Genomic DNA, 14,755 nt, shown 5'->3' with positions numbered 1-14,755 from the left:
CCTCTCCTCTCCTCTCCTCTTCTCTCCTCTCCTCCCCTCTCTCCTCTCCTCTCCTCTCCTCTCTCCTCTCCTCTCCTCGCCGCCACTGCGAGGGATAGCCAGGGTGGGAGGAGGTGGGAGGAGGAGCGAGGAGGGGGGAGGAGAGGAGGCAGGGCAGGGCAGGGCAGGGAGACGATGATTGCCGGCTTTGCAAAACGATCCAGGAAGAGAAATGGGAAATCTAGGACGCTGTGTGTCGAAGCGCCTCGAATGATGGTGAAGATAGGCAAACAACAACAAATATATATATATATATATGTGTGTGCTGGAGTAACTCAGCGGGACAGGCAGCATCTCTGGAGAGAAGGGATGGGTCGAGACTGAGAGTCAGGGGAGAGGGAGACACAGAGACCAGGAAGGGTTAGGTGTGAACATCAGGCGGGGTTAACTCCTTCAAGAGCAAGCAAGAAATGGTGCAACATCAATCATGTCTTGTGTAGGAAGGAACTGCAGATGCTGGTTTACACAGAGGATTGACAACAAAATGCTCAGTGGGACAGGCAGCATCTCTGGAGAGGTGCTGGGTTAACCCAGGCAGTGTGTTGAGACCCTTGTTTAGTCTGAGGTATGGTGTCGACCAGAATCGTCACCCCATTCCTTCTCTCCAGAGATGCTGCCTGTCCCGCTGGGTTACTCCAGCATTGTGTGTCTCTCTTCAATATCATTTCTTCCCATCTGGAGTGGGGAGGGGAGGGAGTTGGGGGGGGGGGGGGAGGGGGGGGGGGGTTACTGTGTGTTTCTCCCTGGTTACAGATTGGTGAGGGTCAGTGGTCACTTTGGTCCAGAGAGGGCGGGTGCTGACCTAATGTCACCCCATAGAAGCAGCATCACACACAGCCCGGACAAGCCCAGTATTACCAATGCCGTCTGTCCTGTTAAACGGTGAACCAGCGTGCACCTCGCTAGCGGTGGTAGACAGACAGACAGACAGACAAGGGGGCAGTCGTTAATCATCTGTATCCACCACCAGCAAAAATAACATCTGCACATTCTGGAAATCTGAAATAAGAACAGAAGGCGGTGCGATTACGCAGCAGGTCGGGCAGCATCGTCTGAAGAAAGGTCTCGACCTGAAACATCACCTGTTCCAGAGTGTGTCGTGGTGGTGTGGAATCTCTGATGGTCAGCATGGACTCAGTGTTGTCTGAAGGGTCTGTTTCCACGCAGACTGGCTCGATGATGACAAGTGTTATGACAAGTAAAACGGGAAAGGTGATTAATAACATGGGTTTCAAGGAGCATCTGCAAAGTTGGAGAAGGGTTAGAGGGGAATGAGATTTGGGGAGGGTATTCCAGAGTTCAGGACCTGGGTGGGGGAGGAGGGGGGGGGGTGGGGTCTGAAGTTCGAGCACAAAAGATGATGGAGGTGAAATCTAGGGATGACTAGACCAGTGGACCCGTTGGGCCCAACCTCTCCTGCATGGGTGCAGCACCCTCTCCAATTCCCCTCCACTCCCTCCATCCTCCCCCTTCCCCTCCCCTTCCCCTCCCCCTCCCACTCCATCCCCTCAACCCCCCCCTTATCCTCTCCCCCCTCCCTCCCTCCCCCTCCCTCCCTAGGAGATAGATTTAAACTTTAATATGTGAATAATTTAAAAAATATAACACCGATTTCAATGAAACTTCTTCCATTAGCACCAAAGGGACGACGGTGAGTAAGGTGGGCCTAGAATTGTCATGCTATCGTGTACCGTTTTGGCCGTAGTTCAGGAACAAACAAACAAACAAACGAGAGTTTTAGTATATAGATTGTGCGGTTATATTCGGAAGAACTGTGATAATGCTAAGGTTTGGAGGAGATCATTGGGAAGGGATATGGCCATGGAATGATTTGAAAATAAGTATTAGAATGGTAGAACTGGGATTGGAAATGTAACCACCTTGTGAATCACTGAACATAGAACAGCACAGGAACAGGCCCTTTGGCCCACAATGTCCCTGTCAAGCATGATGCCGTTAAACTCATCTCCTCTGCCTGCAGATTAGTTCAGTTTAGTTTATTGTCACGTGTACCGAGGTACAGTGAACAAACTTTGTTGCGTGCTCACCAGTCAGCAGAAGGACAATACATGATTTTAATCGAGCCTTATACAGTGTGGGGATACATGATAAGTGAATAACGTTTCGTGCAAGGTAACGCCAGCAAAGTCGGATCAAGAATAGTCCGAGGGTCACCAATGAGGTAGATAGTAGTTCACCACTGCTCTCTGGTTGTGGTAGAGTGATTCAGTTGCCTGATCACAGCTGGGAAGAAACTGTCCCTGATGATCCATATATCTAGATTATACAACATAGAACAGTACAGTACACGGTACTGTAGCGCAGCGGTAGAGTTGCTGCTTTACAGCGAATGCAGCGCCGGAGACTCAGGTTCGATCCTGACTACAGGTGCTGCACTGTAAGGAGTTTGTACGTTCTCCCCGTGACCTGCGTGGGTTTTCTCCGAGAACTTCGGTTTCCTCCCACACTCCAAAGACGTACAGGTATGTAGGTTAATTGGCTGGGTAAATGTAAAAATTGTCCCTAGTGGGTGTAGGATAGTGTTAATGTACGGGGATCGCTGGGCGGCACGGACTTGGAGGGCCGAAAAGGCCTGTTTCCGGCTGTATATATATGATATGATATGATATGATACATGAACAGGCCCATCAGCTCACAATGTCTGTACTGAACATGATGCCAAGACCAACTCTTACCTGCCTGCACATAATCCACATCCCTCCATTCCCTGCATATCCATGTGCATGTCCACAAGGCTCTTTTGCCTCCACCCCATTCCAGGCACCCACCACTCTGCTTAAAATACTTGCCATGCATATATCATGTAAACTTTGCCCCTCTAACCTCAAACCTATGCTCTCTAGTCTTTGATATTTCTACCCTATCTATGCCCTTCATAATTTCATATACTTCTATCAGGTCTCTCCATTCAGCCACTGAATGAATGAATGAATAAGTTTATTGGCCAAGTATGTGCACATACAAGGAATGTGCCTTGGTGCTCCGCTCACAAATGACAACACAAACATACAGTTAACAATTAAGAATAAAGCATAAACACATCAAAACAATAAGGATACAACATTACGGTCTAAACATGTGGGTGAAAATAATCCAGGGCAAAAAAGAGACTACAGACATTGGTTATTGAGTAGAACTATTACTCGTGGGAAAAAAAGCTGTTTTTATGTCTGGCTGTGGCTGCTTTGACAGTCCGGAGTCGCCTTCCAGAGGGAAGTGCTTCGAAGAGTTTGTGGCCAGGGTGAGAAAGGGTCAGAGATGATCTTGCCCGCTCACTTCCTGGCCCTTGCAGTGTACAATGGGGGGAAGGTTGCAGCCAACAACCTTCTCGGCTGTGCGAACGATCCGTTGCAGCCTCCGGTTGTCGTGCTTGGTGGTTGAGCCAAACCAGACCATGATGGAGAAGGTGAGGACGGACTCAATGATAGCAGTATAGAATTGGACCATCATTGCCTGTGGCAGATTGTGGATGGTTTATATAGTAGTAAAAACATGTTGACCAGTGCCTCAAGTTCTGAAGGTAGACACAAAATGCTGGAGTACCTCAGCAGGTCAGGCAGCATCCCGGGAGAGAGGGAATGGGTGACGTTTCGGGTCGAGACCCTTCTTGGAGTTCTGAAGTCTGAAGGAGGGCCCCGACCCACAACATCACCCATCCTTTTACTCAGGATGCTGCCTGACCAGCTGAGTTACTCCAGCACTTTCTGTCTATCTTTGGTACTATCTACTCTCAAATTCATTTCATGGGTTCTGGAGGAAGAGTGCCATTCTCCAGCGTTACCATCAAAGCTCTGGTGTAGCTACCAAAAGGATTGCAGTTCTCAGCAGAAATGTCTTACAACCAAAAGTAGAGAGAAGAAATCTCTCATTGATTTCCAGGTGACGAATCCTGTTGTAAATTCAGCAAGTGCGAACAGTGTAGGAAGAGAGAGAGCAAGCTTTACAGTGGCCATAAAGGATGGCAAGTCAAGCTGAGGCCTTCTGGGGAAGCTGGTCTAAAAATTACAGTCTCGCTCTCCATAACACATCTGGAATAAATGTCGGCAAAGGCAGAGTCACAGCAAAAAGTCTCACTCGGTGGACACTGGAACAGCATCAATGATTCTCAAAAAAAAAAACATTAATGAGATAAAATTAATTAGTTTAGGAGGGAGATAAATTAGATCAGGCCAAGAATGCAACTCGTGCACAATTAGATCAAATACTTTTAACGTGCCTTCCCTGACTTTCATGTCTGTTGTCTTCAGATAGAAAATTGTTAGCACAATGGGAGAGAAAAAAATAATTCTACCCTTTTTCACCTCCCCACCCAGGTCCGAGGACGAGGAGAAGGACGACGGTTTCCAGGACGACCGGATGGATGCGACGGCTGTGATGGGCCTTTATCGCCAGCTGCATTTGGAACTGTGGAGTGACACCAAAACTTGGCGACTGTTGCACATGTGGACTCAGTGGGCTGTTTCCATGCGTCATGTACTTAACCAGAGATCCGACTTATGTATGGCAATCATTTTGAGTTTTTCAGAGATACAGCGTGGAAACAGGCCCTTCAACCCACCGAGTCAGCACCGACCAACGATCCCCACACTTTAGCACATTTACATTTATACCTAGCTAATTAACCATCAAACCTGTACGTCTTTGGAATGTGGGAGGAAACCAATTTCAGAGAAAACCCATGCAGGTCACGGAGAGAATGTACAAACTCCGTATAGACAACACCCATAGTCGGGATCGAACCCGAGTCTCTGGGGCTGCAAGTGCAGGAAGGCAGCAACTCTACTGCTGTGTCCCATCTTACTAATCTTACTATAAGAAAATAACTGCAGATGCTGGTACAAATCGAAGGTATTTATTCACAAAATGTTGGAGTAACTCAGCAGGTCAGGCAGCATCTCAGGAGAGAAGGAATGGGCGACATTTTGGGTCGAGACCCTTTTTCAGACTGAATGAGAATGATTACTAATCTTACTGATCTGTATGGAAAAAATATTTATCTCACTGTACTTCGGTACACGTGATAATAAAGGAACCACTGAACTATTGTAAATCTAAAAAACAGGTGCAGGAGGAGGCCATTTGGCCCTTCGAGCCAGCACCGCCATTCATTTTGATCATGGCTGATCATCCACAATCAGTAATCCGTGCCTGCCTTATCCCCATATCCCTTTATTCCGCTAGCCCCTAGAGCTCTATCTAACTCTCTTTTAAATCCTTCCAGTGAATTGGCCTCCACTGCCCTCTGTGGCAGAGAATTCCACAAATTCACAACTCTCTGGGTGAAAATGTTTTTTCTCCGCTCAGTTTTAAATGGCCCCCCCTTTCTTCTAAGACTGTGTCCCCTGGTTCTGGACTCCCCCAACATTGGGAACATTTTTCCTGCATCTAGCTTGTCCAGTCCTTTTATAATTTTATACGTTTCTATAAGATCCCCGCTCATCCATCTAAAGTCCAGTGAATACAAGCCCAGTCTTTCCAGTCCTTCCTCACATGACAATCCCGCCATCCCGGGGATTAACCTCATGAACCTACGCTGCACTGCCTCAGTAGCAATATTCTCCTCAAAGACTCAGCAAACAGGTTTTCCCAAAGTAATCCAATCCCGTACTAATTATTGACCCATTCAATGTCCAAATTATAAGCCATTGGCCAAGCATGCTCTCAGTCTCCAAACAATGAACCATGTTTTCCAGAGATGCTCCCTGACCCACTGAGTTACTCCAGCATTTTGTGTCTTGTTTTCAACTGAAACAGATCTTGTTATTCATACACCATTGGCTTCACGTCCATCAATGTGTACATAAGCAGACTGTTCCACTTGTTTATACCTTGTTGGCAGGATATTTGACATTGACGTTCTCACACACAACCTCTATCTTGCCCTTATCTGATATCAATATTCACGTACTTTTTTTAACTGAATGACTGAGCTAAAGAAGGGAATAAGAAGTTCAGTTTAGTTTTAGTTTTGTTTAGGGAGGCATTGCGGCAACAGGCCCTTCGGCCCATCGAGTCCGCGCCGACCAACGATCACCCCATACACCAGCACGATCTTACACACTTGGGACAATTTACAACCATTACCAAAGCCAATTACAAATCTGTACGCTAATGGAGCGTGGGAGAAAACCGGAGCACCCGGAGAAAACCCACACAGTCACAGGGGGAACGTACAAACTCCATACCGCCAGCACCCGTAGACAGAACCCAGGTCTCTGGCGCTCTAAGGCGGCAACTCTACCGCTACACCACCTAAGGTGATCATTTCTCCTTCACTGGGCTCTAGTTAAGCCTAATATCTGAGAAGGATGTGCTGGTGTTTTAGAAGGTCCAGAGGAGCTTTACGAGAATGATACCAGGGATGATTGGGTTAACGTATGATGACCATTTTGAAGGCTCTGGGCCTGCGCTCACTGGAGCTTAGACGAATGAGGGGGGATCTCGTTGAAACCTACCAAATAATGAAAGGCCTAGATGGAGACAATGTGGAGAGGATGTTGCCAGGAGTGGAAGAGACCAGGACCAGAGGGCACAGCAGAATTTAAGGAGATGTCTTTAGAGTGAAGAGGAAGAATTTCTTTAACCCAAGGGTAGTGAATCTGTGGAATTCATTACCACGTACAGCCCGAGAGGTATTTTTAAAAGCAGAGATTAATAGGTTCTTCATTAGTAAGGGTGTCAAAGATTACGGGGAGAAGGCAGGAAAATGGGGTTGAGAGGGAAAAATAGATCAGCCATGATCGAATAGTGGCGCAGACTCAGTGGGCCAAATGGCCTAAGGCTGCTCCTATATCTTATGGGTCATCTGGTCTAATTGTAGCAACCAGACTGAGATGAGTTAACTCAATGGAGATCAAACCAAATAGTGAACAGGCCTGCCTAGCCTAGCAACACACTGAGTATTTATAAAGAGCAAAGTGTGTTTAAATGTCTTATGTACCGGCAATGGAACAATGCAATTTTTCCATTCTGTCACATTTGCTTGTTGAGTCACAAGAGAAACTCGTCACCTCCTTCCTCCCCTTTTGTGAAGCATAGTTTCCACACGGAAGATATGACTGGCAAATGAGTTTGGATATACTTGTCACTCCACTGCCATTATTCCCAATATTTTTCTCTTCAATAATTCATTTGTGTTTGTCACTGAGTAGTTCTTCGGCACCCCTGCTGGATAATGTGCCATCATCTGATGTAGGATGGAACGGTGAGAGTGGGTGGGGAAGAGGAGAGAGAGAGAGGAAACAATAATGTCATTGTGTGACATTAATTGTCATTAATGACAATAAATAGTCAAAATCAACTAAATACATTTTCCTAATTTATTGAAGGTAGACACAAAATGCTGGAGTAACTCAGCGGGTCAGGCAGCATCTCAGGGGAGAAGGAAAGGGTGACGTTTCGAAGTCTCGACCCGAAACGTCACCCATTCCTTTTCCCCTGAGATGCTGCCTGACCCGCTGAGTTACTCCAGCATTTTGTGTCTACCTTCGATTTAAACCAGCATCTGTAGTTTTTTTTCCTAATTTATTGGTCGGCTTATTATTATTTTTGTCACTCGCACTGAGATACAATGAAAAACTTTGTTCTGCATGCTATTCAAGCAAATCATACTATCTATGAATATATAGGGCGGCACGGTGGCGCAGCGGTAGAGTTGCTGCCTTACAGCACTTGCAGCGCCGGAGAGCTGGGTTCAATCCTGACTATGGGTGTTGTCTGTACAGAGTTTTTACGTTCTCACCGTGACCGCGAGAGTTTTCTCCAAGATCTTCGGTTTCCTCCTACACTTCAAAAGTTAGCAGGATAATTGGCTTGGTGTAAATGTAAATTGTCCCTGGTGTGTGTAAGATAAGTGTTAGTGTGCGGTGGCATCTTCGCCCGCCCCGAAACGTGGGGCTTGGGTCGGCCCACTGCGGACCTTTCCCCGTCCAGCGCGGCCTGGAACGTGGCAACTTCAACAGCCTGACCGCGGGAGAAGACGGCAGGGGAAGAGAAAAGACATTCTGGCCTTCCATCACAGTGAGGAGGTGACTGGAGGAGACTCACTGTGATGGATGTTTCTTTTTGTTTTTGTGTTGGTTTGTGATTGTGTGTGTTATTGCTTATTTTTATTGCTCTTATTGTTGGACTGTGGGTAATCTTTCATTTCACTGCGCATTTATGTGTATGTGACAAATAAAATTGACTATTGATTGACTATTGATAAAAAACTTAAAGGAAGAAAGGAATTGTGGGGTACCTTAAGATGGTTAGTTTAAGAAGGACGGAAGGAGGCTTGTATATAACACTAGATCGAGTGGACCCGTTGGGCCCAAGCCTCTCCTGCATTGGTGCAGCACCCTCTCCTCCCCCCCTCCACCCCCCCTCCCCTTCCCTCCCCCTCCCCCTTCCCCTACCCCTACCCCCCACTCCATCCCCCTCAACCCCCCTTATCCTCCCTCCTCCCCCCTCCCTCCCTATGAGTTAGATTTTAACTTTAAAATATGAATAACTTTAAAAATATAACACCGATTTCAATGAAACTTCTTCCATTAGCACCAAAGGGACGACGGTGAGTAAGGTGGGCCTAAAACTGTCGCGCTATCGTGTACCATTTTGGCTGCAGTTCAGGAACAAACAAACAAACAAACAAGAGTTTTAGTAATTAGATACCATGGATATAACATGAAATATTTGGGCATTTTGTGTGCATGGTTAATCCAAAATCTGATCTCACCCAACTCACTGAACATCAGTTTGGAGTAGGGCCTAGATTTCCATTGTCTCCAGTTTCCATAGCATCAGTCACAGCCTCATAATGGACTAACGTACCTACAGGCAATTAAAGTACTTTTGAAGTGAGTCAAATATCATAATATGTTCTAATACTGCACTAAATAACTCCCAGAAACAGCGGTGTAATATTGACAAATAATTCAGTGATTACTGATGGCCGCAGAATAAATATTAAAGATATCTCCCACTGTGTTCAATGGGAGTTGTCCTCAATATTACCCTCACAGTTAAGACATATCAGTGCCCTATAGCACAAAATGGCAGGCATCATTCTACTAATACAACTATATATTCCACATTACAACTCTCGCCAGCTACAAGATCACTTTGTCTGTAAACTGCTTTGGAGTATCCATAGGTCATGAAAAGCACCATATTAAGTCTTTCTTTTCATATTTGGAGTAAATTAAGCTCCTTCCATGTCACAAGTGGCTACCCATTGTAAGCAGCTCCTGACACCAATCTTGAGACTTTAGACTTTAGAGATTCAGTGCAGGAACAGGCCCATCGGCCCACCGAGTCCACGCTAAACAGGGATCACCCCGTACACTAGCACTGTCCAGCACGTTAGGGACAATTTACAATTTATAGAAGCCAATGAACCGACAATCGCTGGGATTCAGAGACACACCCAGGAAATAATAAAACCGTAACTCTGCTCCACTTGCTTCTTGTCTTGCTGAGTCTTCCCATCATTTTCTGTATTTATTCTTAATGTTTCCCCTTGTTGGGCTGGAACTGTTCTTGGAGGAAAAAAAGAGAGGACGTTCTTTTGAACTTAAGATGGAACTTATTGATTTGGCTGCTCAATACTCTGTCTGACTCTCCCTCCTTTCATTATTAAGGCAATGCAAAAATGGTGCTGATGTTTAATGACCATGTAAAATGACTGGCACTATTATCCAAATTACCTCGAACAGTGGTCGCAGGAGTAGAACTGCTGCCTTACAGTGCATTAGGCGGCAGAGACCGGGTTTGATCCCGACTATGCTGACCTGGATTCGATGCTGATTACGCGTGCTGTCTGTGTGGAGTTTGTACGTTCTCCCCGTGACCCGCGTGGGTTTTCTCCGAGATTTTCGGTTTCGTCCCACACTCTAAAGACGTACAGGTTCGTAGGTTAATTGGCTTGGTCGAAATGGAAAATCGTCCCTAGTGTGTGTAGTGTAGTGTGTCAATGTGCGGGGATCGCTGGGCGGTGCGGACTCGGTGGGCCGAAGGGCCTGCTTCCTCGCTGTATCTCTAAACTGAACTAAGTAACGAGAATTTAAAAAAGAAACAGGGATGAAAAGGCGAATTTCCTAATGTGAAAAGGCAAATCATTCAAAATCAATTTCAATCTCTCCAATGCATTAAAGAAATGGGATTATTGAGGGACTTTACTGTGTTGCATCTTTTCTGCTGTGGATGCACTTCATGTCAGAGAGACGTGGGAGTTACACTCCCTTTATTAATTCCTCCTTCATTAACTGATAGCTGTTGGACTTCCCAACGAAGTTTAATTGCAGCTTGTGCCATTGCATCTCCGCACTACATCACTCTTCATTCGACAAGAGCAGCGTATTCCAACTCAGTCAGCAACAACTCCAGAGATGGTTCTCTAGTTAAGTGCACTCGCAATGATCTTTCCTGGCCTTTCCTCATTTTCTCGGACAGGAGGAGGAAAATTAATAATCTGATTCTCGTTAACATTGCCAAGCTGGGGGCAAAGGGTGCTGCATTTTACAGAGACGCCTCACGACCCCTAATAATTCCGCAGACTTGGTCCAGTCCAATATATCATTAGAGAGAGTACAACTCTTATGAAGACCTAAATCTGTTAATCCTAAGGCTGGATAAGTCATTGAAAGAGGATTATGTAGACAATGCAAGCTGCTCCCCAAATATAGATTGGTCCATTCATTCATTTTAATTTTTACATGTCACCTTTACTGCTTTCTGCTCAGGTGAAGGAGCTTTTTACACCTTGAGGTGGTCGTCTGGCAAATTAAGGAATGCTTCTCCAATATATCATTGCTTAAGCTGTTTGTGAAGTAGTGGGAATGAAGCTGTTTGTGAAGTAGTGGGAATGAACCCAAGCATGACGTTAAGTCTGTTGACAGATTGGCAAACAGGCTCTTTTCATCCATCATGGCCATGTTTCCTGCCTGGAGATGATCCTCGCTGACTGAGTTGATCATTGCTGCATAATCAACAGAGATACACTTTCCCTCATTGAAACCAATGTTTGTCTGCTTTCTCCTTGTCCAGCTGCAGTGGGAAGGCATTATTTACTTTGCAATATAAATCTTTGACTGCATTGCACACATTGCCTTTTCTATAGGAAAAAAACATCTAATTTCATGTTTCTTGCATTTTGTGCTTTTGGCAGATCAATTTCCCTCCTGGGATAAACAAAGTTCTATCGTATCGTATAGTATCGTATCGTATCGTATCGTATCGTATCGTATCGTTATCAGAGCTACACAAAGTGTTAGAGCAATTCATCGTGTTGTGAATTGGGACCTGAAACGCCACTGATCGATGTTCACCAGAGACGCTGCCTAATCCATTGAGTTACTCCAGCCGAAATTGTGTCTTTAGACTTTTAGACTTTAGACTCTAGAGGTACAGTGTGGAAACAGGCCCTTTGGCTCACCGAGTCCACGTGACCAGCGATCACCCCGTACACTAGCACTATCCTACACACAAGGGACAAACCACAATTTTACCGAAGCCAATTAACCTACAAACCTGTACGTCTTTGGAGTGTGGGAGGAAACCGGAGCACCCGGAGAAAACCCACACAGGTTACGGGGAGAACGTACAAACTCCCTACAGACAGCACCCATGGTCAGGATCGAACCCGGATCTCTGACATTGTAAGGCAGCAACTCTACCGTTGTGCCACACTGCCTGTCCTTTTGTGTAAACCAGCTACGTTTCTATGTTACATCAGAGGTATTATGTGTTGTGAACAGGCAATTAATTTGGGGGAGAAACACAGAACATGCAGTAAAAGTAGATTACTGAACATGTCTTCCATAAGCTAGAGTACAGTCCGATTCTCCAACCTAATTCATTGTGGACATTGGACTTTTACTCTGAAATTGTTATGGTCACTGAAAGGAAGCACGCAGGTACAGCAGGCAGTGAAGAAAGCCAATGGAATGTTGGCCTTCATAACAAGAGGAGTTGAGTATAGGAGCAAAGTGGTCCTTCTGCAGTTGTACAGGGCCCTAGTGAGACCGCACCTGGGGTACTGTGTGCAGTTTTGGTCTCCAAATTTGAGGAAGGATATTCTTGCTATTGAGGGCGTGCAGCGTAGGTTTACTAGGTTAATTCCCGGAATGGCGGGACTGTCCTATGTTAAAAGACTGGTGCGGCTAGGCTTGTATACACTGGAATTTAGAAGGATGAGAGGGGATCTTATTGAAACATATAAGATTATTAAGGGGTTGGACACGTTAGAGGCAGGAAACATGTTCCCAATGTCGGGGGCCACAGTTTAAGAGTAAGGGGTAGGCCATTTAGAACGGAGATGAGGAAAAAACCTTTTTCAGTCAGAGAGTTGTAAATCTGTGGGATTCTCTGCCTCAGAAGGCAGTGGAGGCCAATTCTCTGAATGCATTCAAGGGAGAGCTTGATAGAGCTCTTAAGGATAGCGGAGTCAGGGGGTATGGGGAGAAGGCAGGAACGGGGTACTGATTGAGAATCATCAGCCATGATCACATTGAATGGTGGTGCTGGCTCGAAGGGCCGAATGGCCTCCTCCTGCACCTATTGTCTATTGTCTATTTTCCACCTCCTTCAATGTTATTTGATCTTGACTCTTATCAACCACTGACATTGTAAATGTGCAAGATGCATGCTTCAAAACCAAATGTATAATTTTCTGAAGCACAAGGTGCTGGAGGAACTCAGAGGGTCAGGCAGCATCTATGGGGGGAATGAACAAACAACGTTTCGGGTCAGGGCCCTCCTTCAGAACCCTGTGATTTCCACTGATCCCCAGCTGTTCAACCACGTTCTGACCCAGACTCGCGACTACAGCTTGCCCAGGCATTCAAATTCACCACCAGCGTCTGAAGAAAGGTCCCAATAGACAATAGACAATAGGTGCAGGAGGAGGCCATACGGCCCTTCGAGCCAGCACCACCATTCAATGTGATCATGGCTGATCATTCTCAATCAGTACCCCGTTCCTGCCTTCTCCCCATACCCCCTGACTCCGCTATCCTTGAGCTCTATCTGGCTCTCTCTTGAATGCATTCAGGAAATTGGCCGCCACTGCCTTCTGAGGCAGAGAATTCCACAGATTTACAACTCTCTGACTGAAAAAGTTTTTCCTCATCTCCGTTCTAAATGGCCTACCCCTTATTCTTAAACTGTGGCCCCTTGTTCTGGACTCCCCCAACATTGGGAACATGTTTCCTGCCACTAACGTGTCCAACCCCGTAATAATCTTATATGTTTCGATAAGATCCCCTCTCATCCTTTAAATTCCAGCGTATACAAGCCTAGTCGCTCCAGTCTATCAACATACGACAGTCCCGCCATTCCGGGAATTAACCTAGTAAACCTACGCTGCACGCCCTCAATAACAAGAATATCCTTCCTCAAATTTGGAGACCAAAACTGCACACAGTACTCCAGGTGCGGTCTCACTAGGGCCCTGTACAACTGCAGAAGGACCTCTTTGCTCCTATACTCAACTCCTCTTGTTATGAAGGCCAACGTTCCATTGGCTTTCTTCACTGCCTGCTGTACCTGCATGCTTCCTTTCAGTCCCGACCCGAAACTTTATTTATCCATTCCCTCCAGAAATGCTGCCAGACCCGTTGACTTCCTCCAACACTTTGTGCTTTGGGCAAGTTTCCAGCATCTACAGTTTCTTGTGCGTCCATATGATTTTCTATTTCAGCTTTGGTACTGAGGATGCTTGAATGACATTACAACAAGATCAATTGGAAAAAAAAAGGTTTGATAGGTAATAATTTCCCCCAAGGAACCATTATCACCTGAGCGCATCAGGTTAAGAAAATAGAACATTCTAGAAATAGTTTTTTTAGTTTAGTTTAGAGATACAGGCTCTTCGGCCCACCGGGTTCACACCGACCAGCGATCCCCACACATTAACACTATGCTACCCACACTAGGGACAATTTACATTTATGCCAGGCCAATTAACCTACAAACCTGTACGGCTTTGGAGTGTGGGAGGAAACCGGAGCTCCTGGAGAAAACCCACATGGTCACGGGGAAAACGTGGAACACTGTACAGACGGCACAGTGCTGTACTCAGTCGGGTAACACTGAAGGAAGGTTTTACACATTTCCAGCATTGGCCTTTATCCATGTCCTCATTCATGGTGGCACGGTGGCACGGTGGCACGGTGGCACGGTGGCGCAGTGGTAGAGTTGCTGCCTTACAACGCTTGCAGCGCCAGAAACGCTGGTTCGATCCCGACTATGTACAGAGTTTGTATGTTCTCCCTTTGATCACGTGGGTTTTCTCCGAGATCTTAGGTATCCTCCCACACTTCAAAAACGTACAGGTTTGTAGGTTAATTAACTTGAGTTTCTATACTGGATATGTGTAAATTGTCCCTAATGTGTGCAGGATAGTGTTAATGTGCAGGGGTCGCTGGTCGGTGTGGTCTCAGTGGGCCGAAGGGTCTGTTCCCACGCTGTATCTCCAAACTAAATTCATCTGCACTGATCTGCTGGCCTAAAGTTAGATAGAGCTCTTAATTTATAGCGTAGTCAGGCGGTGTGGGGAGAGGGCAGGAACGAGGTACTGATTGGGAATGATCAGCCATGATCACATTGAATGGCGGTGCTGGCTCGAAGGGCCGAATGGCCTACTCCTGCACCTATTGTCCATTGTCATCATCCACATACACCTTCAATGTTCACAGTTGTTGGGCCTGATGGTAAC

At 46.1% G+C, this 14,755-nt stretch overlaps 1 protein-coding gene across 3 annotated transcripts in view; it reads right to left on the bottom strand.

Annotated features, from left to right (window-relative positions):
• LOC144609039 (synaptic vesicle glycoprotein 2B-like) overlaps positions 1-14,755 on the bottom strand; it is a 192,877-nt gene that overhangs the window by 152,325 nt on the left and 25,797 nt on the right. The gene's annotated exons all lie outside the window — the stretch shown is intronic.

This window comes from Rhinoraja longicauda, chromosome 33 (assembly GCF_053455715.1).
Source record: "Rhinoraja longicauda isolate Sanriku21f chromosome 33, sRhiLon1.1, whole genome shotgun sequence".
NCBI lineage: Eukaryota > Metazoa > Chordata > Chondrichthyes > Rajiformes > Arhynchobatidae > Rhinoraja > Rhinoraja longicauda.
The sequence above is the reverse complement of the archived record's forward strand: the minus strand, read 5'-3'. Positions and strand labels throughout refer to the sequence as shown.